Below are 24,549 nucleotides of genomic sequence, written 5' to 3'. Positions count from 1 at the left end.
CTGAGATCATGACCTGAGCCAAAATCAAGAGTGGGATGCTTAACCCAGGTGGACCCTGATCACACATATTTTGATGCTATTTGACAAATTTACTCCATTTGCAATACAATATTTTCTATTTATTTGTTAATATATATTTGTTGAGTTTGTCTAAGTGGTGCATTTCATGCATGATAGTGTGTATAGTGCAGAGAGTAAAGTAAGTTTATGTGAAAAGTCCCAATTAAAATTGAGTGAGAGAGACACGAGTCTTGATCCTCTGTATCTTTCCTCTGTCTTGACTGTTGCCAATACTAATCTCACCCAGTCTCACCCACATCTTTAACTATCATCTACATTCTGATGATTCTTAAATTTACATTACAAAAACTTCTGTTTTGAACTCTAAACTCAAATATCTCCTCTCAAAAAGACATTTAAAATTAACAGGACTTAAACTGAATTTCTTATTTTCCCACCAAACTGCTACATTTTTCAGTCTTCCCACCTTTCACAACCTTATTCTCTGTCTCTCTAGCTAAAAACCTATGATTTTCCCTCTCTCGTTTTCTTCATACATCCATATCAGACATTTCAAGGAATATCCCTAGCTCTAATTTACAAATAGTACACAAAAACAACTACTACTCACATCTTCTGCTGCATCCTAGTGAACCAGGACATCTCACCATTGGACTGATAAGATGTCCTCGTTCTTTAGCTCCTTTCTTCCATACCTGCCTTATTAGAACCCATTCTCAGTACTGCAGACACAGTCTATAAAACCCAGATCATATCATGTCATTCTGCTTAAAACTCTTCAATGACTTTTCCTCTTACTCATATTTAGTACCCAAGTATTTATATTGATCTGGAAGGACCTATCAAGATTTTCACTTTTTGTGTATTGCTTAGGACATGTTTTCTCACCTCACGTTTTTTTGGGGTTATTTATTTTGTTTATTATTACATCTGGAGTTTTTTTATGCAATTCTGCAAAGTACAGAACTAATTTTCTTTTCTCCCATAGGATTAACCAATTTTCCTAACATTATTGATTAAATATTATATCTCGTCTCACTGAGTAGTCAAGAGAACTCTACTGTATACAAAGTTTTTATATAAACTTGGATTTTTGCCCTCCTTCGTCTGTTAGTCTCTGCCTTTGCCATTATTACATATTTAAAATCACTTTGGCTATGAAATATGTAGTATCTTCTAGGAAGCATCTTTCTTCTTTGCTCAGCTTTGCCAGAGTTTTCTATACTTCTTAGATATTTTAGAACATGTCCATTCAGTTTCTCAAAAAAAAAAAAATGCTACTTGGATTTTGATGGAAATTGCAGTGAAGTTAGAGATCAGGTAAGAATTTCAGTATTTTAAATGCTATTTTATTCTAGCCAAGAATATAAGTGAGATTTTTCTAGAATGTTAATTTTTTAATATGCAGTTAGTATATGATGATTATGTTGCTATTATGAAACCTGTTGTAGAGGTTCCCTTTCTTAATTTCCTATAACAGCATCTATAAGTTAGAGATTTTGTTCTTAGCACAGCATTGTGATTACAGATAACATTGTGCCATAGCCTTGCTAAGTGAGTAGATCTTAAATGTTCTCACTACAAAAAAAAAAAAAAAGATAATTATGTGACACAATGGAGGTGTTAGTTAACAGCATGATGATAATCAATTTGCAATATATAAATATATCAAATTCAACACTTTGTGCGTCTTAAACTTCCACAAGATTATATGTCAATTATATCTCAATAAAACTGGAGAAAAGTTTGGTTACTTTTTCTTTCTCCTTTTTTCACAGGAGTTACTATATTTGCATCTGCTTTACGAAAGACCCAACCAACAAAATAATACATTAACATAAACTCCAATGACAATTTCCATTTTTAATATACTCTCAATAATTTTGTTTATGATGGGAATTATATTTGTCATGGGTGTTTGACAAATGTTTTTAAGACAGTACTTATCTCTGTATAAAAATTCTTAACAATTGCTTCAAATTCTTATTTGATGAGAAAGTCTTTGGGTTTTTAATTTCTTAAATTAGTTTTATATGGATATATTTGAATATATATCTAGAAGTATAGTGATTTTATTTAAGTTTGTTCATAAAATTATTTATAGTTTTCTTGTATTTTTTAATCACTGAACCACTCATAATTTCTTCCATTTTTAGCCCCAATATTTGACTTTTCAAAGTTTATACAACTTTTGATTTTGTTAGTATTACTTTAATATCTTGGTTTATATTTAAAGATGCTTCCATTTACTTATTGCATTAACCTTATTTTTATGGATGTTGTTTTAACGTTCTTTCTTTTATTGATTATTGAAAAATCAAGCTCAAAACTGCAAAGGGAGTAGAGAGAAAGAATTAGGGGAAAAAGGAAACAGAAGCTATTCTTCAATGTCACTAAGATTCTCTTTCTATTCTGATCTCTCACCTTCTTTCCCCTGTGTCCAACATTTATCAGAGTCTCCTCTGTTACCTTATCACTTTCTGACAGAGTCAGTTTAATCATCCCAATGTCGTAATACTCAAGTATGAGATCGAGAGACTGATTTTTGCTAGAATATTATAAAATCTCAGATTAGGATGCTAATTATGTAGGTTTACATTGTCTGGCCATTTATGTGCCAATATCCATGGTTGAGTAAAATTAAATGACTGTGATGAAGTGTTTTACTAAATCTCCTTTTTGTATGACAACATCTGCTCTCCATGTTTTCCTTTCTAATAGAATTTTAGTCATATTGACTCCCAAAATAAATATTAGCTACATGTGGCCATGTGTCTAAATTCTGTCTATTGAGATATAAATTGAAGTTTTGTATGGCAGTTTCCTGGAACTTTCCTTAATTAATTGCTCTTGTGTGCCCCTGCTGCTGTTGTTGTTGTTTGTTGTTGTTCTTCTCCTCCTCCTTCTACTTCACCTTCTCCTCCTCCATCTTTCCACCTTTTCTTCCTCTCCTCCTCCTTTTCTCCTCCTTCTTATTCTTCTCCTCCTTTTTCTTCTCCTCCTCACCCCTTCTCCCTCCCCCTGCTCTTCCCTCTCCCTCTCCTCCTCCCCCTTTTTCTTCTTCCTTCTTCTTCTCCTTCTCCTTCTCCTTCTCCTTCTCCTTCTCCTTCTTCTTCTTCTTCTTTTTCCCCTTTCTCTCTATTCACAATGCTTTCTGTGTTGAAAATGTTGTTATCTTAGATCATGAAGATGAAGGAAAGATCTTAAAATATCAGGGTCAGGGAGCTGTAAACAGCCAGGGTTCCTGAGAACTATGAAAAGCATAGACTTGACTTTACTTATGTAGTTTATATGAAAGAGAAATAAGCTCCTATCTTCTAAGCCACTGTTACTTGGCCTCTCATTTATTATTATTGAACATAATTTTAATTGATACGGTTGATGTAATTTTTTAAGAAAAATGCTTTCTCTTTCCCTTGTCTTTCTCAGCAAGTCTATAAGCCATTCTACCTTCAAAATACACCATCTCAATCTTTCCATGTTCAGCGCAATAATACCATAAGCTAATAATCACATATCACCTGAATTATAGCAATTATGGCCAAACAGATTATCTTTCCTTCTAATATTAGAATATTAAAGTCCGTTTTTTATAGGACAACCAAAATACACCATGAAAAGCATAAACCAAGTCATGTTATTGACTAGTAATCAATCCTCAAATAGTTTCTAGTTCTAAATTATTTGATACTAATTATACTTACAATCTTATTCCACAGATCTTTTATTTATCATACAGAATCATGCTAGGATTTTTGTTACTTAAAACACCACATTTTTTTTCTACTACAGTAACCTTACTGTCTTTCAAGCTTTTGCCCTATGGGAGAGAGGACAGAATTTAGTCACTAAAACAAAGGGCTGGAGAGTCTTTAAGAGCTGGGGTGGGGAATCAGATATAACTGTTTGCTAATTGGCTTTATCCAAAAACAAACTTTCTCCTATCTTTATGACAGAAGGAGTTTTACAACTTGGAGAAGGCATTTGCTGAAGTTAGGTTCTTACCCTCTGACATAAACTGGGAAATAAAGGTGTTATCTTTCTTGATGTCTATATTTCAAAAGGTTGGTTCCCATGCCTTTCAAAAGGGTGGAATGATCTTTTAAAGACTAATTTGCAGTGCCATCTAGGTAGCTTACTTGCAGGGCTGAGGAAAGGTTTTATGTAATAAAATGCTAATAACCTTTATTAGCATTTATTATGCTCTGAATCAGCTTCCAATAAATGGTGCTGTTTCTCTGATAGCCATATTCAGGAGTCCAGGAATCAAGAAGTGGAAATGGTAGCGGCACCATTCAGTATTACCCCTAGTAATGTGCTAGCAAAACTTTTGCTTCTTGTTTTCACATCCCTATGCTCTGCTGGCTGAAAGCCAGCAGGAAGGAATTCTTCCACCAGAAGACACAACAGTGTTTCCATGGACTGGACTTCAAGACTGTCATGGGCTGTTTTGGTCTGTGAATGAACAGACAAAGAAGGAAGTTACTGTGTTGTGATTGATTCTGACTACCAAAGGGAAATTGGACTGTTACCCCCACAATGAAGATAATATAAAGTATTTTGGGATATAGGCCATCCCTTAGGGCATTTCATAGTACTACCCTGTGCTGTGATTAAGATCAATGGTGAGCCAATTTAGGCAAGACTACTAATAACCCAGCCCCCTGTGGAATGAAGTTTTGAGTCATCCCACCAGGTAAAAAGCACAATCAGTTGAAGTGGTGTTGAAAGCATATGAAATACAGAATGGGTAGTGGAAGAAGGTAGTTACGAATACCAACTACAACCATGTGACAGAAAAAAGAGCTGTAATTGTTAAAAGAATTTCCCTTCTATTTTGTTATAAATATGTTTGCCTGTGTATACATGTATATGTATCTTTGTGTTCTTCTCTCTCTTATCCCCTCGTCATTTAACGTACGATGTATTGACTTTAGGGGTACGTGGCTCAGTCATTTAAGCCTCTGACTCTTGATTTCTCAGGGTTGTGAGATGGAGTCCTGTATTGGGCTCAGCGGGGAGTCTGCTTGAGATTCTCTTCCTTTCCCTCCCCTGCTGTCCCTACCTCCTGAAATAAATAAAAAAAATAAATCTTTGAAGGTGTATTAACTTTATATCATAGTATTTAAATTATGAGATTTCAAGGAAAAGAGTAAACATCATTCAAGGTCTTTACCTTTTTGAGGAGAAGCAGCAGTATGTTTTGGTTGTCACAGGATAGCTGCATTTTATTGGGCAGAATTATAACTTTGTTATTGACTTTATTTGGAGAATGTCTATGGTTTAAGGTGATGCATGTGGGTGCCAAGTTGACAAGGGGTTTGCTTATGATGGTTAGTTGTACGTGTCACCTTGACCAAGCCATGAGGTACCCAAAGGTTTGGTCAAACATTATTCTGTTTCTGTGAATTATTTGTTTGGTTGGTTGGTTTTGTTTTTACATTTTACCAGTAGACTGAGTAAAGCAGATTGTTCTTTCTAATGTGGGTGAAACTTACCTGCTCAGTTGAAGGCCTACTAAGGTGAAATTCTTCCTGCCTCGAGAGCTTTCAGACTCGAACATTGCCCTTTTTCTTGCCCTCAGACTTAAACTGAATGGTTAGCTTTTTTTGCCAGTCCTCAGACTGAAGCTAATTCAGCTCTTAGTTCCAGGCCTTTAGACTCAGATTGGAACTGAACCCAAGCTGTCCTGCATCCAGCTTGCTGACTCATCATGCCAGCCTTCATAATCTTGTGAGCCAAATTCTTCTTCTTTTTTCTTTTTCTTTCTTTGTTTCTTTCTTTCTTTCTCTCTTTTTTTTTTTTTAGATTTTACTTATTTATGAGACGGAAAGAGAGAAAGAGAACAGTGGGAGGAATAGAGGAAAAGGGACAAGCAGACTCTGTGCTAAGTGTGGAGCCTGACATGGGGATCCCATGACCCTGAGATCATGACCTGAGCCAAAACCAAGGGTTGGATATGTAACTGACTGAGCCACTGAAGTGCCCTCCCCCCCTTTCTTTTAAAATGGGCTGCGCTCTCCACATGGAGCTTGAAATCATGACCCTAAGATCAAGAGTCACATGCTCTACTGGTTGATCTAGCCAGGCACTCCCTGAGCTAATTTCTTATAATAAATTTCTTTAAATATGACACATCTCTATATATAGATAAATTTATTATATAAAAAATAACAATAATAATTTATATGTGGGGTAGTTCTCTCAGGTTAATCCTGTATCGGTTCTCGAATCATCAGCACTTGAAAATCTTGAACCTGTTCAGTTTTGTTTCCTTTGTCTTTGCCTTATAAATTTCTCCATGTATCTGCTTCAAGTCTTGCATTAGGTTTCTTTAGAGAAACAGAACTAAAAGAGAAAGCATTAACTTCTATGAATTTATCCTGAAATGTACTTGGGAATTTAGTTGCAATCTTGAATCTCCCTTCAGTGTACTGTCCATGATACAACTGGTCCGTTCATGGGCACAGTGCAGAATCATAACTGGTTTATCTGAGTCAGCTTAAGATCTGCCAAATCTGAGAGTTTTGTGGGCTGGTCACGGCTGAAGTGTATCCATAGGCAACCTGTAGGAAAAAGCATTTTGGCTGTAGGTGATAGTACTTACAGGGAAAAAGAAAAAAGAAATTGTCTTGTGTCTCATACTACAATAAATAGTCCATAAATTTTGCAGCCAGAGCAAAAGTAATCATTGTATGCGTTTCCTTCTCAGAATTGTGCTCACAACTGTTCTTTTAAAAATCAAACCTTACCCAGAGCATAGTAGTCTAGAACGTTGTAACAAGCTAAGTTTTAGGAGCACATACAGAGTGTGATGTTCTCAGTGCCTCAAAACGAAGAATAATGACCTTTCCGTTAGAGGTAGCTGACATTTTTATGACTGGCACTTGGTAATCCTGTTTAACATTCAAACACCTTCGTTTGTCCTATATACAGAAATAGAGTATGGAGGCAGGAAAATTTTTAAAAATCTATATAGACAGACAGATAGATAGATAGACGATTGATTGATAGATAGAGAATCTCCCTTTTAGACACAGCTTTGCCACATTGTAATGTAATATAATGTCTTGCTCTGTTTCTCATTCTTTATGCTCTTATTGGCCAGGCTACAACAGGACACTCAGCTGCTTTTAATGACTTTCATTACTCCTTCTTATTTTCTAGGTTAATGACATATTGAAAGTGCTAATGGCATAAAATTTTCAAATAGCTCACACACTGTTCATGAAAAAGGCAGTATATTTTACTTTATATGCATATAATTTTTTTCCCCAGCAGATTAGCTGCAACGTTTTGCTGCTTTGTAATTTCTCAATTTAATTGGGAAAGTAAAAAAAAAAAAAAAAAAAAAAAACAAGGAAAAAGCACACAGTCTCCCAATGTGAAGTTGTAGTCACAAAAGTGGTCATAATTCTACCCACCCCCACCCCCAGTAACTGCAAGCTGAGAAAGGGAGTGTGGAGAATCATAGACTTTGATGCATCTTGTTTTTTACAAATCTGTGATAAATATTCCAAGTTATGAGGATGCACTAATTATCGTAAATACAAGGGCCAAGAAGTGAGGAAGATTAAATTCTTAACAGGAATCAAGTTTTTATAACCTGAGTTTTAGGAGTTATTTCTCCAAGTACAAATTATAGAAGAAACGTTCCATTAAATAATTACCTAAAAATTTCCAAAATGACAATTTTACTCATTTAATGAAAACCCATTTATATGAACAAGAAAGGATACCACTGATGAATATGCCTTTTTGAATTATGTATTCTGTTCCTTAGTGTCTTCCATAATGCAGGGCCATTGGTGTATTTGGAGTATTCTAGATAATAAAGAATTGCTGAAGTAAGTATAATAAATTAAAGAGCAATATAATCTCCACAGTGAAGTCTTACGCAACTATAGAGATGACTTCTCAAGTGGACCTCCCAGAATCTAGAGCATTATTTGTCAATTTGTTTATAGTTCAAGGTATAGCTCAGTCTTAGAAGCTCATTTTCTTGTTTCTTTAGCAGGGTTGGATTACGCTAGCATCTTAAGTCAGTTTCCTTAGAAGCAGTGCCTGAGCTGTGAGCTGGTGTTTTCTGTGAGAGTCTTGCATTAAAGAAGTGCTCTCAAGGGGGGCCTGGGTAGCTCAGTGGTTGAGCGTCTGCCTTTGGCTCAAGTCAAGATCTCAGGGTCCTGGGATCGAGCCCCGAGTTGGGCTCTCTGCTTAGTGGGGAGTCTGCTTCTCCCTCTGCCTGTTGCTCCCCCTGCTGTGCTCTCTCTCTCTCTTTCTCTGTCAAATAAATAAATGAATTAAATCTTAAAAAGATGAAGAAGAAGAAGAAGAAGAAGAAGAAGAAGAAGAAGAAGAAGTCATCTCAGGAGAAGAGTGCTGAGGGAAGCAAGATGGAAGAAAGAAGAGGCTAAGCAAGGAGAAAGGATGTGGTTTGTGCGGAAAGTAACTTCAGCCTGGTGCCACAGGCACTGTGGAGCGTACTTTACACCAAGGATATAGTCCAACCTGAAAGCCAGACCTTAGGCTTCTGTACCCCAACCTCCTCTAACCCACTGGCCTTGAATCTCTGTGGCATAGTATCATTCCCTTTACAGCGGATGAGCACAATTTTCCAAAGAAGACAGTGTGAGACCTTGGCAGCCAAGATTTATACCAGCTGAGGACGAGGACACGGTCCTGGGTATAGGAAATATGGCTTAAATATGCAGTCCTTATTCCAATCAGGCCAGCTAGGTTAGGAAGTGTATTCTTGACGAAATAGATCGTGACTGGGTCATTTTGTTGATTGACTGATTGATTGATTGCCTTTGGGTGAGGGATCCACCTTTGATATGTAGCAAACGTGAAATTTAGCATGTCTCAAAAATAATTTTGATTCCAACCCTCCAAATTTGCTTTTCTCCTAGTTTTTGTAATCTCAGTAAATTACATAATCTCCTCCAGAAGTACGGAACACACACTTAGAAATCATACTTTTCTTCCCTTAGTCCCCTTATTTAAACTATCATTTAGGGGCACCTGGGTGGCTCAGCCAGTGGAGTGGCCAACTCTTGATTTTGGGCTCAGGTCATGATCTCAGGGTCCTGGGATGGAGCCCCACATTGGGCTCCGCACTCAGTGGGGAGTCTGCTTGAGATTTTCTCTCTCCCTCTGCCTCTCTCCCCATTCACTCTCTCTCTCAAATAAATAAATAAATCTTTAAAAAAATAAAATAAATAAACTATCAGTTAAACCTTGCTTAATATTGTTCATTTTATTATTCAGTTGCTGTCTCTAACCTTCCCCCATGCTAAAGAGGATTTACTAATTATACTAAAATAAAAGAGGCTAAGAAATTGTTCTTGTAAGTAATGGCCTTGACGATCTTATATATCTCACTATAACAGGAGTTGAACATATTTGGCACTGAACGAACACTTATTTAATTAACAAATATAATTTTGGAAACCCCTCAAAGATTAATCTCTATATTTTGTAATTTTTTATAGTGATGCTCAAAAATATATACTTCTATGACCCATTTTAAGCGCATAACGGCATAGGTCAAATGTTGCTTCGTATTTCCTTTACTTTCTTTCTACCAGGTTTTGTATCATCAGAAAAAAACAAGTAGTGTAAATATTCCCACTAGTGCTTAACTCTTGGTCTGTGATAATTTAATTATATAGATTCTGAAAGCACTTCTTAGTTCTTAACTCTGCTTCCTTCACTAATCAGGGTGTAATTTTCAACTTAAGACATCCCACAGGATTGGAAAAGATAAGCAAAGAAGAATTCATTAACAATCTATATTGTTATACTCTGAAAACAGAAAGTAGATTTTTATGTCTCTGTGGAAAGTACATTAACGTACAATTTAATTTTTGCATTTGGTCTCTAAGCAAGAAATATAATTCACACAGGGCTGCTTTCTTTTTGAAAACATATTCTAATCTTCGTACCAGGAAGTCACTCCTCATCTTAATGTCAGCATGTTTGATGCATTAACACATAGAACGTGGAGCTTAGATTTCCTGCTGATTTCCTATTATGTCACTTAGTCTTCTCAGGAGACACCTGCCTTGAAAATACAGGCAAGAAAGACAAATGACAACTTCAAAGACAGATGCATGTCTGTTGTGTTTTCCACCTAAGACATATAGTGGATATATTGACACTAAGCGAAGAATATAAAGCATACTCCCTTCCAAGCAGGAGCACAAAGAAAAACAACACACTCTGACGCAAAGAAAAAATTGCTTTTGAGCATTCATATTTTAATTACAAACTTACAGAGATAAAACCACCTTTTGAAATACTTTCTGTAAAGCCATAGTGTTAAAAAAAAAAAAAAAAGAACAACATAAATGAAATTAAGTTGCCTGAGCAGCAGGAAATTCAATTTCGGACAGAAACTGTCAGACTGATCTCATCCATCTTTCCAACAAGGGTATCAATCACTGCTTCTTCCTGCCTTCAGTGTTGCTTTCCTTACTTCCAGCTGTGCGTGCTGCTCTAGTTCGCTGAGTTTCATTGCTTCTGCCTTCTTTGTGTTTTATTCTTCAATCTTTCAAAAGCTCCCATAAGGACAGGGAAAAAAATACAGTGTTGTCCATAATATGTGTGCAATAAACAGTTTGGGGAGAGTTAAAAGTAAAAGTATTATAAGAGAGCAAATCTCAACCCCCCTTCAGTGGAAGATGCTTATAAATAGGTACAATAAATTGATAATATAAATATATTATATATGATATTTATTTCTTTATTTATAATTATATATATATTATATATGATATTTCTCTTTTATAGATATTAATTGTATTTTGGGTTCAATTTCTAAACTCAGAGGTTCTTGTTTGTTTTAAGATTTTATTTATTTACTTGAGAGAGAGAGAGAAATCATGAGCAGGGGGGATGGGTAGAGGGAGAAGCAGACTCCCTGCTGAGCAGGAAGCCTGATGCAGGACTTGATCCCAGAACCCTGCGGTCATGCCCTGAGCCAAAGGCAGATGCTTTGTCAACTGAGGCACCCAGGAGCCCATAAACTCAGAGGTTCTTGTAAAAGACTTTCAATGTATGTAGCTTTATCTATATCTATGACAGTATTCATACTGATAATAGATATCTTCAGCTATGTATCTATACGTATTTTTTAAAATCGGAGTTTAATTTTTAAAGCAGAAATTTTTTAGCCAAGAATAAACCTGGCCACTAGTGATTTTGATTAAGACTCTTTCAATCAATTCTTTTTCAGTTCCCTAAATAAAACAAGTTTATTCGTGTAATCCTACTACTAAAATGTTGAAGCACAGTCTAATTTTAATAAAACTTTTATCATAATTTGTTTTGTTATACTAAGTCTGTGAGCACTGTGATAATAATTTCAACTCCCTGTGCTATCCCAGATCAATTTCTATATTTCATAATAATAATGGTTGTAATTTCTACCTGGGTTTTCATGGCTTAAAATAAACCACCTTGGATTTTTAATATTCTAATATACTAGAATGATCTTTCATAAGAATAGCATGTGTATTAAATATCGCATAATAAGACATCAAAAAAATGGAATAGGAATACAAATAATTACATTGATTCACTGAGAACCTCCATTCGAATACAAAGAGTAGGATTTAAACATGCTCCTAATAATAATAAATATCTGCGCTATAGGACTTTACCTTCATATCTGAACCTATAAGTGATATGACACTGAAATTTGCAGTGTTCTGAGTACACTGGATAGACAGAAGAATGTCATTAGATTGTGTTGTCACTGATACCATAGGAAGAGAAGAGAAAGTTTCAAGCAGTAATGCCTGAGTCAAAAGCTATGATGATGCCAACTAAGATATTTCTAGAGCTGATCTTCATGGTTTGCTCCTAGATCCTTCTTTCTCATTCTACATATTTGCTGCAATATCTCAACATCTCTTGTGGCTTCAGTCCCCAGCCTAATTTTCATCTTCAGAACTGCTCTTTTCCTATATTGAATTTTGTATAAAGTTTAAGTCTTTATGGAGATAATCACTTTACATATTCAACTATAATGTGTGTTTACTAAAAATGGCCCGCATATTTTGAGTTTATCATTTTTATTTTAAAACTCTTAGATTTTATGATTTATAGCTTTTTTTTTTACTACCATCCTTTATAAACTTCACAACCAATATCTCTTCTCAGTGCCTGCAAATAGGTGAAAATATTTGGTATAGTTTTTGCCTGTCTGAATTCAATTAACACAGCACACACAAAACTAAAGCCACATTCTACTCTCCCGCAAAATTAGTTTGTGCTTCTGTGTTTCTTATCTTATAGATTTATTTTCCATTAATTAAGATTCATAAGCCAGTAACTTTAAAGACATCCTTCATTCCTCCATTACTGCAAGCCACTGTATATTCTGGTAACTCCAATTTCTAATCAGTTTACCCTCCAGATATCTGTTGACCATGTCTACTTTTTTCCATCTTTATTGACATACAGCAAAGCATGATTTATTTCTTGTGCTATTCATATATACTCTTAAACAGTTTTCCTTTCTCTCTTGTATTCATCAATTTAGTTTTACACTGAGATTTAAATGTTGTTTCTAAGAGGCATTTATAAGTCCTTATTTCTCTTCATCTTAGCATAAACTCCATGACAGAATTAGTGTCCTAGATCATAGTTGATCTTGGTTCCTTTTACATCTACCCTTATGTCCGGCCACACCCTTACTCAAACCCTATCACAAGCTATACAGAAGCTCTTCCAGATCCTTAAATGCAAGTTTTCTGTGACACCTTAGTTTTTACGTACACTGTGTCATTTACATAATTTGCTCTTTTATCCCTTTCCATACCTCAAAAGATTGTCGCCTCCTCATTTCAGCCTCAGATTCCCCTGGAAAACCTTCTAAATCTGGCGTTTGCACTCACAAGGAACCCTGTATTGGTCATGTAAAATATCCTGCGTACTATCCTGCAATTTTCTGGCTATTTATCTATGCCTCGCCTTTTCCTTTAATTATTAGATGCTGGTGTCCTGTATATCCTACTAAACTATATATCTGAAATACCCAACTTAGAGCCCAATAGACTTCACATGGTCAAAATATATTATTAAAAAGTAAATTTGTGTTGGGTGCCTGGGTGGCTCAATCGGTTAAGCGTCTGCCTTGGCCTCAGGCTCAGGTCACGATCCCGGCGTCCTAGGATCGAGTCCCGCATTGGACTCCTTGCTCAGCAGGGAGTCTTCTTCTCCCTCTCCCTCTGCCTCTCCCCCTTGCTCATGCTCTCTTTCTCTCACTCACTTGCTCTCTCAAACAAATAAATAAATAAAACCTTTAAAAATTTTAAAATAAATAAATACGTGCTAAAGAAATAAAAATTAAGTATATTCTGAAGAAATAGTACATATCACATATATTTATATATGTGTCTACCTCTATGAATACGCGTGTATATCAGTTGTTTGTACTCAAGATAAATCGTGTCCAGCCTACAAATAAAGAAAAAAGTAGTCTCCTATTTTGCCACAAACTGTCAGATAGCTTTCATTTTATTCGCTTCAAATATTGCATAGCAGCCACCAATAAAAAAAGTTAAAATAAAAAAAAATCGGAGTGATCACTAAAACAAATTTAAAACAACAGAGCCTGCACAATTCAGGGCTACTACTACTCAATAATCTTAGAAATGCAATTTCAACGTTCTATTTTTGTTTATATGTTTTCTTTTTTCCACTTAACATATATCATTCATACTTGGAAGAGAAAAGCTCGTATTTATCCACAAGAGTTAACTTTAGTGCACTGTTTAACTGTCTGTATCCTTCAGTTACAGCTGTACAAGTTGTTTCTCTATTAATTTCCAGAAAATAAAGTAGGTGGTAAAATAACAATCTTAAAAGCAATGTCTATAATTATATTTTGATAAGATCACACCGAACATCATTTTCTTCTGAAACTAAATCTTTCTTTTAAAATAAAATTTACTTTAAGAATAATCAAGTCTTCATATTTTTGGCCAGCCATTCAATTAAAATTAAAGTGTTTATACCAAATGCCATGATAGTTTCTGAAACCTGTAAGACACTATGGTTGATTAAAAAAAGGGAGGTGGGAAACTACTTTGACATTGAAGATTCAAATCTATATACATGACTGTGTTTGAGGTTAGCAAAAGGCAGTACGTAGAAGTGTGATATAGTCTGTGAGAAAAAAAATCTCACCCATATCGCTACATCAACATCAGCAATTTTTTAATTCAAAAGAGTGTAATTCTAATAATGAGAGTAAAATTTAATCTATCAATTTAGTTTACACATTTAAAAGATGTTTAGGGTTAGGCCTCCAAAATACTCTCAATTTTCAGACATTTTTCATTGTTCAATCAACTTTTTTCCTTACTAATAGAATCCCAGTTTGGGGGGATAAGTTTTATGACAATGTTCTTAAGGAATCTAGTCCCTCCACCAGCTGCAGAAGTAAATGAGAATTAGTTTAATTCCATCAACTAATACTTGCCAAAGCCATGTAAGTGGAGTCTGCTCTGGGACTTCCAGAATTACCCTTCGTAGATAAAAATAATGTATTTGAACTCTCATGCCTCTAGAATGCTTGGTATGTAAGTAATAAATTGTGTTATTGTTTAAGTCATTTACATAAGAAATTGTGAAAATAAACTTCGTTTTACCACCATTGAGGTTGTTATGTAGAAAGAACGTTAGAATGTCAAACATATCCTTCTTCTTTAAAAAATTTACTTACTTGAAATATAATTAGCATTTATTATTGAAGCATGACATTTCAAATTTATAAAAATATGTGAAGTCAATTGTCTCAATGTTTGACTACCTTGATGAAAATAAGAGAATCTGATAATGCGCTTTTATGATTTCTTTATAGGCATAGACACATTTATTAATATTGAGATTATAGTTGTCTTTTATCAAAATAAGAACTGCAAATGCAAAAGGCGTGTAAAATTTTTGATAAGTTTAAGATCATTCTAGAAGATTTTCTAATTTGTTAATATTATTGCATAGTTATAGGAAGTTTAACTAGAACAGAAGAAACTGCCTCTGGGGGAAAAAGAATAAGATTTTATAGAAACATTTTGAGAGCATAAAAATGAATTCTTGTCTGTGAAAAAAAATTCAAAGTTTTTTCCTTCACATTCATAAATATGTTCAATCTAAACTAGAACTATTTTTTTGTTTTCTTGTGTTTAGGTGAGGCCCATCATGCTACAGAATAAAACTTCATAATATGGTTTAAGTCTCTTAAGAATGAAATCATAGTTTAATTTTTAAACAATATATTTAACGCCATTTAAATTTCCCATTAAAAAAATAAAAATAACGTGAGGATGAGAGTCATTTATTATCATAAAATTAATAACTAAGTAATAACTTCTAGAAATATAATTCATACCACTTTTGGAAGTTGAGACACTTTGGCTAAGAAGGTGTCTAAGAATACAGGCAAGACTTCACATCGAAATTGTGATTCAATCTCCTTACTAATTATTGGCCTGCTCCACTCTTCTATATCTTCATGATTCAGTCTTGGTATGTTACATGTTACTAGGAATTTGTCCATTTCTTCCAGGTTATTCTCTTTATTGATTTCTCTTAAGAGTCCTTATGAGTTTCTTATGCTTCGCACGCCTTCCTTCTGCTTCACAGGCAGAAGGAACGATGGCTTCATGGGGCATGCTTTTTCACATGGTGAGCTCAAGGGAGCTGGAAATGTTTTTGCATGTTTCAAAGCCTCAGCTAGAACTGTACAACCATATTACTTTAGTCAAAGCAAGTCACATGGCTAAGCCCAAATTTTCTCCATAAGGAAGTATCCCAGAGACAAATTATAGTATGGAGAGGAAGTAAAGAGTTGGGGGAAACTATCCATCTATCACAGCTACTTTTTTTTCTGCTTCCAAAGGGAAAACGAGGGAGTTCATTAAAATGTTCTTATAGGCCTTAGCTCTGTCTGAGATTATTCCAGCATTGCAATGTTTCTTCATCTCACACATCAAAATTCAGTATCTCTAATACTTTTTCCCTTCACAGAAGTATAATCCAAAACCTGTGACTCTTATAGAATCAATAAGAAAATTATTTAAATGACCAACTTCACAAAGCCAATATATTCTCGCTCTTTAAAAAAATAACTTTGAAGTTAATATTTCTCCACAAGAATTTATCCAAACTGAACTTGGATTTTGACAAATTATATACTATCATGAGTCTTAGGAAAAGGGCCTCTAAAATATTGGATGTTAGATAGTCTCTAAATCTTCCATAATCCGCCTGTCTCTTAAAGGTAGTTAGGAAAATTATGCTGAAATATTTCAGTGTCTATATATAGGAACTGAAATATATATGTACATGAATTAAAAAATAATACGTATTGCTAAATGTCTGATAATAAAATTAATTTACTACACAGGTGTAAATGTATTCTTAAGAATGTATTTTATGTCTTTCTAAAATTTCTAATTTGTATTAATTTATGCATATTATATTCAGAACAAAGTGAGATATATATATATATCAACTCACTTAGGCCAATGTGCATCGCTGATCTGGACCCAGCTTTAGTTAATAGAATTCTAGGTCTATATGGAGCTTTATCATTTATCTTGTAACATCTTTTCAAAAATGCTTTTGTTCAATATATATCAAATATCCACAAGTATTGTTTCCTCTAGATATAAGACCTGTATCAAAAAACAATTTCAGAATACATTTTTAATATGTTGTATTTCTCAAAGAGAGACTAGAGTTTCAAATTAATATGTTCATAAAAGACTTATAGCCAAAGCCTAATGCATTACTATATATTACAACCAAAGGACAAGTCTTTCAGAAATTCCAGCATGCTTTATTTTCTTTAGTAAAAATTATTTTATGAGTTTTCAAAGGCAGTAAAATTTGTAGGAAATTCTGCACAAGAAAATATTAAAAGATAGATTATTAAAGAAAAATCTTTTCTGCTCTATCTCAGGTAATATTTAGCTTCTCTGAATTAAGGTAACATTCATCCTTTGTATTGGAAAATTCCATCTTCTAAAACTAACAAAAGGTTTAACTTCTTTAACAGTCATAACTGGAGTGATTTCATGTAGCTATGAGAAGATAATTGAAGCGGGAGAAAACTGGTCAAATCTAAAACGTATTTAGTGGGGACAACCTAAGGATATGTTTTAGAAAAAATAAAATTTATAACTATATAAGGAAACTCAATAAAGATAACAAAAATATCTGCAGATTGAATTAAGGATTATGTATTGTCAATACCTTATTTTTTTATAAATAGATTAGTTAGAACAATCTATTTCAGACAGTGAAGATAATATACTCAATTACTAATAAGATTTTGAGAAAATATTTTTCTTAGAATACTGCAGGAAGTTAGTAAGTAATATTAATAAAATGAAAGAAATTGATAAAATAATATTAAACAAAAATAAACATGAATTTAAAACTGACTCATTAAAATAAAATTATGTAAGATATCTTTGACATTGTTACAGAGAAATTTTCAAAAAGAATATAAGCATATCTTTGACATTGTTACAGAGAAATTTTCAAAAAGAATATAAGCAGTGTCTGGGACAGCCAGGCTTATACTTAAGCTCTCTTCTCACTTCATACTGTGTCCCAAGACTAGCCAGTTGATGTCCTATCTTTAATCATGCACAGATAAATAACACATTTGTAACTCTAAATCATATTTATATTTCCATAATTGAATCTATCCTTATATATCCAAGTATACTGTTTACTTCCACTTTGATATGTCAAAGGCAATACATTTGTAATAAATACATTCATTATGCATTCGTAATACAGTCATTCATAGTAAAACTGCAAGTATTTCACCATTTAGTAAAAGATGTAGCTTTATTCTGTTACATAAGCTAATGATAGGTCACACTTGACACCTCTCTCTCTCTAATCTCAGTTCTATATTATAACAAATGAACTGTCAATCATCTGCATTCAAACAAAACCCTTCTTTCCAAGAGCATCCTAACCCTCATCTCCTCCAGCTTGCATATGGCCCCCAATCCAGTACTTGTCTCTTTTCTTGTTTGTATCAGTTATTTTGCTCCTTTCTCTATCATTATCATCAATATGGCATATTATTTTCTTTTTTTCTTTTAAAGATTTTATTTATTTATTTGTCAAAGAGTGAGAGAAAGAGAGAGAGAGCACAAGCAGGGGGAGTGGCAGGCAGAGGGAGAAGCAGGCTCCCCACCAATGCAAGGAGCCAATGCAGGACTTGATCCCAGGACCCTGGCTAGGATCATGACCTGAGCTGAAGGCAGACGCTTAAGCAACTGAGCCACCCAGGCATCACTATTTTTTTTTTCTTTTTAAAACAAACCTTGATGTTATTTTCAGGTACTGCTCATTACACAAATCTTCTCACAGTAAAATTTCTTGAAAGAGTTGTCTGTTTATAAAAGACTTGATTTCTTTTCTCCTATTATCTCTTAAACCCACTTCGCTCTGACTTTGTCCCCCCATTACTCTGAAACTGCTTCCATCAAGGCTTCCATTGGCCCCCGCTTTGTTAACTCTAGTGGCTGGTTCCCAGGCTTCATCTTAGGCACCATCCAGCAGCATTTGAAAGAGACGACCACATATCTTTCTGCTGGAAACACACTCCTTTCGTTCACACACTTTTCAGCAGAACCTCTTGCTTTGATTTCCTTCTATTTCTTTGGCCACTTCTTTTCAGTGTCCTTGGCTGGATTCTCCTACGTCATGGCTGTTAATGTTGACTCACCTTGAATTCTCTATTCCAGATGGGACTACTAACTCCATAAGTGACTTTATCCAGTTCCATGGCTTTACATATCATTGATATGCTGAAGACTTCCAAAGTTCTATTTCTAAACTAATCTTCTCCCCTGAACTTCAAATTCATATATTCATAGGTCTTTCTACCATTTTTATGTAAATAGCTAAGAGGCACCTCAATCCTGCTCAAGAAATTCTCCCCAAATGCACTGAACATGATTATCCTCTTAAATATATGTTTTCATGCAACCATGGTCCTTGTCTTATATGCATATATTGTTTTTTTCTATTTTTACCTGCTAGACTGTATTCTGCTGAGGGACATGGAATTATATGCTACTTTCTTACTATATATTATAAGCACTTAAAACAATAACAGTCATATAGTTGCCAGGTGATTATTGAAAAATGAACAAAAAAATGAAATTACTGATCCCTTATTAAGAAAAATAATACCATTCACTTCGAGTTTTAGAATAAGAACATCACCATGAAAATGAAAATTTAGAATTATCAACTGTTTAGGATAAGTTGCAATTAAATATAATGGCTAATATTGGGATTTTTAATTTTATACTAATTGATTAACATCTAGAATTAAGGTTGTGGTGTGATTTAGAAAAATGTCTATCAATATGCAGTTCTTTTATATGTGTCATTGGTAGAAAAATATATAGAAGACAGTAAAATTATATTATGAATAATTAAACTTAGAAACCATAGATATTTCAGATTCAATAAATTGAAGCCCAGTGCCATAAAATAACCTCTTAAAATCATATAAAGTGTTCATGACAGAGAAGAAACTAGGACTCAGATGATTTATTCCTAACTTCAATGATTTATTAAGAGGTAAAACCTAATGATTTGAGAATTAATCCTATGACAACATGTTGAGTACGAAAACAATAGATGGGGTAATTTGAAAAAAAAAACTTGGACAATAAAAATGTAATATAACTGCACTAAAGACCTTGGCAGAGACTTTTACTTGCCTGCACAAATATCCCTTTATCTTTTCCTCCTCAGTAATAATAACCTCGCTCTGTAGAATGTGGCAATCTTCCAGGTAATAGACTGTACTTTTCAGTCTCTCTTGCCACTAGATGTACCCTTGTGACTGATTTGACTAATGGCATATAAGTAAAAGTTGTTTAATAGGACTTTTAGAAATAATCTTTAAGTACACACATACTTCACCCTCTCTTCTTACTTTCCTTCCTGCTTCTTCAACGCAGAGATGATGGTGTAAGTTCCAACAGTTGTCCTAGACCGTAGAATTACTTTGAGTTTGAAGGCCATTTGTTGAGGTGGGCAGAGGAAAAAGAGAGATGGGACGTATGTCCTTAATGACTTTGAGAGTCATCTCACCTGCCCTGGACTGCCTGACTCGGTGATTCTCTTACGTAAAAACTAAACTTTCATCTTATTTAAGCCAAATGTATTGTGAGCTTTTCTTAGATGTAGTTCATCCCAATTGATCTAGGATTTTTAAAATAATCTAAATAGGTAACTGTACATATTTTTCATAAGGAAAAGCTTCCGCTCTGAAGAATTAATAAAAATGATCATTTTGGGAGTGTACAAAATATTTACCAATTTTGATTTTATTTCACATTTATTTTAGCTCATGATATTTAGGATAACTACTCATCCCTTTAGAAGAATCTTAGAAAAGAGAGTTATTTACAGTTCTGTGTGTGCCAGAGTATGTTCTATATGTTTGCATCCTAAATATCTGTTAGATGTTAATGTAAAATTTGTGATAAAGTTAAAGAAGTTATGATAAAAACAGACAAGCATATACCTTACATTTCAAATATTCATTCATTATCCTTATGTTCCACGCTTAGTGTATTCCTGATTCACTCATTTTCTTTTTATACACAGACACCTTTGTTTCCTTATTTTCATGTTGTTTCCTTATTCTTCAACTTCTAGTTTAGGAAGACAGCTTAATTTTCACCTTGATGAACTACCTGTGGGTGTTTATTTGTCTTATTTTAACGTAATTCCACATGATCCAACAAGAGTACTCCCCTACTGCGTCTCTACATAAACAACCTAGGGGGTGGTAAGAATGACGCCACAGTGCTCCGTACCAGGTGGGATAACGTAAATTACTTGAATAGAAATGAGAACATCGAAAGTGAATCACATGAAAAGCAGAAAACTTTATTTTTCTTCTCAATTAGCATTTGAAATACAAACCTTGCTTTTTGATTATTGAATGTATGACACCCTGTAGATAACAAAAAGCACAATACCCTTAATGCATCTGTTGCTATTGCTATTCCAGGAGAGAAAAAACAACTTCGATTTAGTTCTCCGGTCCCATTCCTAAAAAGGTATAATCATTAGTTCAGTTAGCCAAGAAAATGAGAACAGGTGTGTTTACATTCATGCTGTAAACATGTACACATAATGTGTATCACTATTAATCCATTAAACTTTTAAATTATTTTTCCTCCTATACTTAAGTGATTATCGTTAAGTCCATTCAGGTTTTGGAGTAGTAGAGAGTTAGACGTAAGTAGTTGGTGTCATTTTTTTAAAACTAGAATGAAGGTTGGAAAGAGTGGTATGAGAGGAAAAAGGAGGTGGATATGAAGTCAAACCCATGAACAAATGGCAAGGGCTTCACTATTCACTTTTCATTCAGTAAATCGTCTTTGAATGCCTACGGTATACCAAATATTATTCTAGAATCTGGGAGAAATCAGTAAACAAGACACAGCACTGTTGTTAAGCTACTTGTACAGTGACTGTCCATGTGAATCAATACTAAGATTGACCACAAGATTACAGGGGGACAAACACTATGTATTATAACTTAGAGGACCACGGACCAGAGAGCAGCCATAGCAAATGAAACAGGAAGAAGATCAAAGGTTCAACGAGAACACAAACATAGTGGGATAAGAAAATAACAAGGGGGCATGTCAAAGAAATTATGGGATTCTTACAAACATAAGAACAGTGATCACACTGAATTTAATAGAATTTCAAAGGTCAAGGTATATCAATTAACATCTGCTTACAATTACAGTATGTTTTCCAGATTGCATTTAAAAATAATGTAACATTGAAAGACTTTTATGTAGAACAAGTTATTAATATTTTTATATTAGAAATAATTTCAAATTCTCAGAAAGAGAAAAGGGTGATTATTTTTTCAATAAACTCTACAAATGATGTTTACTGATTTCGAAAATCCATGTCATGATATGTTTTTTTATGATGCATGTGACTTTAGGTACATACTGACTTCAAGTTTTGAAGTTTCCAGAGATACGAGAATCAAACTCAATAATATCAACTGTAAAAATACTGATACAAATAGCTAATATTGATTTAGTGCTTACAATATGCCAGGATCTAAGTTAAGTGTTTTCAAATTTTTAGTTCGTTCAGTTCTCACCATATTCTTACACAGTGATTATCATAATTATCCTCATTTACAGATAAAAACAGGTTTAATGAAATCAAGTAATCTGTCTAAAGTTATATTACCTAAGTGTGGGAGACCTTCGCTAAAACATTATGCTGGCTGAACCATGTATATGATAGATATTTACCACCATTCTAGGTGATTAAGATATACAGGAGGGGGAAAATTATTCTGAAATAGGGAGGTTTATTCTGAGATAATGGAAAATCTGCACCAGTGCAACAAAAATGATCTTAATAATTTTATAATGTTTATCTTATCAACATAATTCCTATACTCACTACACGTCTGTATCAACCTTCTTGAAAATGGAGAGGAAGATTGGGACAATATAATCTAGAATACACAAGGAATATAGAAAATAAACTTTTCAGGGTCTTGGAGAATACTGCAAAGACATGATATTATAGCCCAGAGACTACTGATATTATAGTCAAAAATATTGAGACACACCCAAAAAGCAATTGTAAATGACATTCCAGATACTAAAGGGCTGTTAAGAAGAAAACATCTGAAAGAAACATTTTACGTATGTGTTGCATGTTAATCCCATAAAAGCAGATATGCTGAATCCATGTATTGATTTGTAATTGAACTACTTCTTACATCATCAACTGTTGGTAATATGTTTCAGGGTGAGTAGCAGTGTTTATTATTATGGTTCGTGGTTTCCCCTCCACAAATGGGTAATATGATATCATGTCATTTTTTTTATATAAAATAAGTAACATTTGGGAGCACCTGGCTGGCTCAGTCAGGAGTGTGCAATTCTTGATCCCAAGGTCATGAGTTAGGGTTAGTCAAGCCCCACATTGGGTATAGAGATTACTTACATAAGTAAATAAACTTAAAAAAAATGAGTTACATTTACTTGGTAAATATTGTTATTCAGAGTTGAAACTCTGTTGCAAATAAAATAGAATTACATATTATATTTATAATACTTACTTTTCTGCTTAGGACAGCAAAAATTTAAAAAAAATAGAAAAAGATATAGAAAAAAATTTGAATCAAAGATAAAAACACTACCCAAAAAAATCTTTTTTGATACTGTATCCTTTATCTCTCTCTCTTTGTCCTTCTCTCTCTCTATATATATATATCTATATATCACATTATCTCTCTGTATGTATGTATGCATATATATGTATCCATGTATCACATTATCTATTCCTCTAAGTGTGTGCTTTATATTCACTTTAAATTTTAGTCTAAAACCTGGAGATACTTTTCAATGGTTACAAGAATTGGCTTAATAGGAAAAAATATGTATTTTAGCTTGAGTTTCTCTAGGAAGCTTCAATATTTATCAATCTTCAATAATACTGAGTAATTACTTAGAAGTTATAGCAGCCTGAGTGGCACATTTATTGAGTGTTCCTTTTAAAGGTTTCAATTACTTTCTTTCAATTTCCATAGTTATAGACTTTTTTGTCAGTGTTTCTCAGTGAACAAAATGTGTGAATTTTGTGTGACACTGTCAGAGTCATTTAACACCAAGGCTTCTTAAAATATTTGCAAAGTATCAAGTTCCCACAAGATATAAAATCTGAGACTGGTGTTAATTGCCCACATTCCAGTAATCCTCAAGTCATGACATTAATGTCAATATGTTAAAAGACCATAAAAATGCTATGTTCAGGAAGACAGCGCATTGTTTGTCCCTAAACTGCAAAACTTTTTATTAGAATGATTTTAAGTATCTCTACATATGTTTATATAAATGATTTTTTTAGTGTGATTTATTCCTACAGGTATTAGTTTGCTGGTGAAAAGCTAAATTTTGAAGAAGTATTTGGCAAAACACACTACAAAACTATTGCTTTATATTAAACTTGACAACCTACTTAATTTATATTTATATCATGTATACATCCAATTGACACATGCCTGCGTAAGTGTAATTTTGAGGATCTGTTTTATTTTTCTGTATTTTTTAAATATGGTGTGCTAATTTTTTATATGCTTTCATTCATCTATATTTCCTCTTCCCGTCTTTATCCCCAAAGAGATCCCATAATAACTAAGTAGTTAGTTTAGAATATATAAACAGCCTACTGTTATTTTTGATGTAGAAGAAAAATCCCCCCTCAGTTTGTAATTCCAAAACTATGCTTTGTGCAGATCTTTCCGAATCATTTTAAATATCCCATCCTTGCATTCTTCTTCATGTGCTACAAAAGCTCCACACTTTCTGTGTTCAAGATATAAGACTATTGCATTTCTTTTTTTTTTTTTTGAGATGATTACATTTCTTTACAACGTCTTGCACTTACCATAGCATTTTTTAAAATTTT

This window comes from Ursus americanus, chromosome 15 (assembly GCF_024610735.1).
Source record: "Ursus americanus isolate L20-20 chromosome 15, mUrsAme1.1.p, whole genome shotgun sequence".
Taxonomy (NCBI): Eukaryota; Metazoa; Chordata; class Mammalia; order Carnivora; family Ursidae; genus Ursus; species Ursus americanus.
This window is presented reverse-complemented; position numbering follows the sequence as displayed.